A 5,323-nucleotide genomic window follows, 5' to 3' on the forward strand; every position below is an offset into this window, starting at 1 on the left:
ACTGCTAGTGTCCAGTGGAGGTGGCTGACAAAAGGGATCTGAGAGCTTAGTGGGAAGGAAATGAAATTAAAAGTCCTATTTCAGGCATTGGACGTAGTTCAGTTGGTAGCATGCTCACCCAAAGCTCTATGTTCTATTCCACTTAAGGCAGTATGGTGGTATACACCTTTAATCCCAGCATTCAAGAGGAGGAGGTAGGAGAATCAGAAGTCCAACGTTATTCTGAGCTACATCGGGAGTACCCCACTCCTGGGTACCAACTTCAAGGGCTGTCTTCAACATTTGAGAATCTGTTTCAAAAATAAAGAAAAGAGAGAAAAAATTTATTTCAGCGCAATATGCACTGTGTTTTCAAAACTTTCCTTTCCATTCTTCTTCCTAAGGGAGAAAATGATTTTTAAAAAAGTGCTTTGAATTTTGCAAATTCTTTAGGAACAGTTCACCCAGTGAGTGCTCATTTGGTGGTGTTATCTAAGGAAAGAGAGAAAGAGCTAGAGAGAGGGAGGGAGAGCTTTTTGTATCTTTTTGTATCTTCTAGTTTCATCTCAGAATATGTACAGTTGTTACAAAAATAGGGACATTCTATTTGTGTGTAGGTGTAGGTATGTGGTGCTGGGAATCAAGCCCAAGGTCTTTCCCAGACAGCAAATGTTCTTCTATTGAATTACACCCCCAGCCTAAATAGGGCAACACAGATTCTCTTGTAATTTCTGATTTTCTCATTTCTCAGTGAATTAGACACCTCTACCATCTGAGCAGCACAGGTCCTTTTCAGCACCCCTTCCAATTCTGTTTGTACGTAACTACAGTTTGAGTCACAAATATTGAAAGATCTAGATTATTTCTGATGTCTTACAAATACAAATGGAAATAAGATTTGCACTCTCTTTTTAAAAGACTTGTATGATATTTATAAAACATGAATATGACATTCTCGAAATATGTGTGTGCATGTGCACGCGTGCACTCACAAGTCAGAAGACCACTGTGGGAGTTGGTTCTCTTCTTGCCAGCTCAATGGCAAGCACCTTCACCCTCTGAACCACCTTTCCATTACTGTTTTTTTTTTAAAGTATAACTTACGTTTTATTTCTCCAAGGCATTTTTCTTTCTATCCTTATGAAACCACTTTTTTACATGGGGTGTGTTGGAGGTCGTGGTGCAGCGCCAGCAGGTCTGAATTGTGGCAGGGGGTGTTTGGTCCTTCTGGGCCTCACGAGATCGGTTCCTGAGGACCTTGCTGTGGTTGGCACAGTTCACGCAGCAATGCAGCTTGACATGGAGTTTGGGAAGCACGTAAGCATCTTAAGCTGTCCCTGACAGCAGTGGCTTCTATGATGTTCCAAATGACAAACTTCTTAATGGCCTTATCCTTGAGCACGCACCAGGCACAGTTCGTGCCGCGAATTGGCTGCACATGGCAGCGGCCCTTTTGGGCACGACCGTTGTCTCTTTTTTTGGTCATCTCGGAGCCTAGACACAAAAGACTCCATTTCTGTTTTTATTGGTGGTGGTGCTTTGTTTTTTGAGACCGATTCTACATGTCCCTGGCTGTCCTGGAACTCACTATGTAATCCAGGATGGCATCAAATTCACAGAGATTCAAAGGTGTCTGCCTCCAGTGCGCTGGGATTAACAGCACAGCAGGCTCCAGCTCTGGTTTTGAGATTGGTCTTCAACTCTATACCCCAGGCTAGCCTGGAACCCACTGGATAGCAGCCCAGGTTGGTATCACTTTCTCATCAATGACCCCGCCTCAGCCTCCCAAGTGCTGAGATTACAGAATTATTTCGCTCAAACTAGAAACATTTTTTTTTTCTTTCTATGTGAGAAGCAGTCTCCCGTAGCCCGGATTGGCTCTGACCTAATCCTGCGGCTCTACTCCTGAGCACTGGGATAATTTCTGTCCCTATCCCTTCCCTTCCTAACTCCCATGCTTAGAAACAGTTCTGTATATACTTTAGGCAAAGTTAAAATGATCACCAACTACAAATTTTTAAGATTTTATGTGCACAAATGTTTTGCCTATATATATGGATATGCACCATATACATGCAGTGCTTACAGATGTGGTCAAAACAGAAATAAACTCATACTGAGCAAGGTACCGTTTGCCTGTTAGGAGACATATTATGAGCTCAGACGTCTCAGAAATAAGTTCTTTGACCTTGCTGGCAGGGTCACAACTGAATTCATCTTCCCAGGCACCAAAACCAACTTCTATCCTGCTTCCTCAGGTGTTTCATGTCTGTTAACCAGTAAAGGATGTAAAAGTGTGTGTGTGTGTGTGTGTGTGTGTGTGTGTGTGTGTGTACCTGGTCTCCTTTTATTTTCATGTCAGTTCCTGGGATTAAACCCAGGTCTCCAGGCTTCCATAGCAAGCACCTTTACCAGCGCACACACACACACACACACACACACACACACACACACACACACACAGACGCAGACGCCATTATCCCGTTATCTAACTAAGGCACACAAGTAGTAAGTGTATTTCCTGTCCTGATTTAAACTGACTATGTGCAGCTTGCCCACTATTTTGTTTCCTTATCATTCTAAATTCCAGGTCAGCGTTCAGGAGGGAACTTGACTGCAAAAGCTGACTCAGGACCTTGAACCCAGGTGACCAGGATAAGGCACAGTCACCGATGTTAACTTCTTTCTCTGTGTCAATATATGATTGGTTAATGCAATAGCCACCCCCCCCACCCCTCCTCCTTTGTCTTCCCATCCTACAAAAACGTTTTACAGTTTCCCTTCAGGGAGGTTCAGATCCAGAATTGGATGCCCCATACAGAAAATAAAGCTTCTATTTTTAAGCTTCTGTATTTGAAGTGAGTTTAGTTTACCTCTCTCTCCCGAACCCAACACTGTAGGGAGCTGAAACAGGAAGATTATTAGTTTGAAGTCAGTCTAGGCTTGGTGACAAGACCCTGTCTCAAACCAACTACATGGGGTTGTGACAGTGTTTTCAAAAATAACTAACTGTAGGGCCAAGAGGTTAAGGAAAATGGTGGTGTATGTCTGGGTGGGTTTAACAAGGGGCCTATGTAGCCTTGGCTGGAATGAGACTCTGTCCTCCAACTCCCAGGGATCTGCCTGCTTCTTCCTGACTAGCTTGAATTAAAGGCATGTACTACCACGCCCAGAAAGGTTGTGTGTTTCCTATGTGGATGAGATTAAGGTTGATATTTGCGTTAACGTACGTATTTTGTCGAAAGTTTTAATCAATGACTCGTGAAATTTCCAAATCCAGGTTTTTAATAGCATAGGAAGATGAAAGGGACTGTACTTACAACCATCCCTAAAACCATAACAGAGTCTAGATTCAGTTAACTTGGAAAAACGTCCCTACTCAACAATTCGTAGGCTTCCCAGAGTTCCTAGCAGCGCGGCTCAGAGGCATATGGGAATTGTAGTCCTAAAACTAGCGTCACGACTCCAAGGACTCTGGGAACTGCAGCCCGCTCCACAGTCTGCACGCTTGCGCAAAAGCGATAGCGGTCGCCCTTCCCCCACTTGCAGTCTCGAGTGGGTGACAGATCCCCCTTCTCCGCGAGCCTCGTGACCCGGAACCGCGAGTGGAGGCGAAACCCCTCCAGGTATGTTTGCAAGGCCGGGATGCACGAACCCGGGAGGAGGGTCGGGTCTGCGCCATGGTGGGAGCCCCAACTTTGGCGCTTTACGGGCTGCAGCGATCCGAGCGTAGGGTTGGGCCTCGAGCTCTTCTGAGAGTCTGTCCCTATGGGCTGCTCCCGGTCGGCGCTTGTTGGGTCGGAGGAGGACGGGCAGCTCCTGGGCTCCAGCCTCCCTTTATCAGGAGACGCACCGCTGCTGACCGACCGTAGCGGGGCTCAGGCCGCACGGGAGCGAGTCCGGCTGGCGGGCGCGCGCTTGACCCTCTACGAGGGTGTGAGGGCGGAGCTCACTCGGCTAGCCACGCCCCCACGATGGCTTAGCGAGCTCCTGGAACCTCCTTGGTTCACAGTGCCTGGTGTTTCCAGTTATATTGTCACGGAATTATCACGTCTAGCCCGTTATTTCCGGTTTGAGCATCACTATGAACAGAATTTATCTTTTTTTCTAATATTGGCTTTTCTGGGTAGATTGGGTATACCTGGAGCTTGCCATGTAGCCCAGGCTGGTCTCGATTTCGAAATCTATACATGTCCATCTTTTCCTCTTATTTTCCCGATTAGAGTTGTGCTTTTTTATTTATTTTTGTAAAGTTTTCATATAAGTATATTGTCGAGGGCAGCCTCAGCGCGAGGATGGTCCCAAGAAAGGGGTGAGCGGTAGTGGTGTTGATTCAGTAATACCTGAATCAGTAGTGGATGCAATCAGTTCATGTGTTCTCTCATTGCTCGCTCCGGTTAGAGAAACTGGACCCAGTCTCTATTTACTAACGTTACGGTCATTAGATCTTTTTACTACTGTTAATCATCTTCTTAAAAAAAATTCATGGTTACATTAATTCCAAAAATCTTGAATCATTACCTGGAATCCCCGATTCTTTGAACTCAAAAATAAACATAGAGCAAAAGTACATTTTCTTCTTGCTTAAACACACTGTGCTCTTCACGGACAGCAGGGCTAGCGCTTGAACACAGGTTGTTCTTCAGGAGCAGCTGGGCGTAGCTTTTGCAGTTTCTTGGCACAGCAGACAGTCATTATGGTGGCTATTTTCATGTGAGAACAGAAAGGTGACAGACTACTGAGGTTAAAATGATTTCTTACAAAGTTTATGCACGTAAAGCAGCTAGCTCTCTCCGATATCTCTCTAGGCGTTGCCCTTTTCGATCCTTCAAGTATCCAGGAGAACGAAGTACTAACTTTTATATGCTTGCACAGTATCTTTTAATTCTCTAATCTTTCTTTCCTTATCCTAGAAATTCCATGGTCTCATGTTCAAGTTTGACAATCTCTCCATAAATGTTAGTTCACTAGCCCACGGTCCTTTACCATTAAACTATTTTTTTTCTGGATCATATCCAAGCCTTCTTCATACAGCCAAACCCATCTGTCATCTGCTTGTTTTCTATGAATTACTCTTTCTTTTCCTCTCTATGCCTTTTCTTCCTGAGACCACTTTAACTCTATTCTTGATGTCCCCAAGTTCACCCTGGCTAATTAATTTAGCAGTCATTGAGCCAGAGGATACATGTATCTCCTCATATAATTCCAAGTTTATAGCTAAGTCGTGTAATGAGTGGTTTTTATAAAGGACCATCTAGGTTTTTATGGCTTCTGTAGTTATGTTGTCTAGATTCTTTCCGTGGCTTTACGGTTCAAGCAGAAGGCATGTTTGTTCCTTGTCCCC

At 44.6% G+C, this 5,323-nt stretch overlaps 1 pseudogene across 1 annotated transcript; it reads right to left on the reverse strand.

Moving 5' to 3' along the window:
- Window positions 1–1,133: 1,133 nt before the first annotated feature.
- LOC308436377 (small ribosomal subunit protein eS26-like) lies at window positions 1,134–1,465 on the reverse strand (annotated as a pseudogene). Its single transcript has one exon. The product of its transcript is annotated as a small ribosomal subunit protein eS26-like (transcript).
- Between the last annotated feature and the right edge of the window lie 3,858 nt (window positions 1,466–5,323).

This window comes from Micromys minutus, assembly GCF_963924665.1.
Source record: "Micromys minutus genome assembly, chromosome: 24".
NCBI lineage: Eukaryota > Metazoa > Chordata > Mammalia > Rodentia > Muridae > Micromys > Micromys minutus.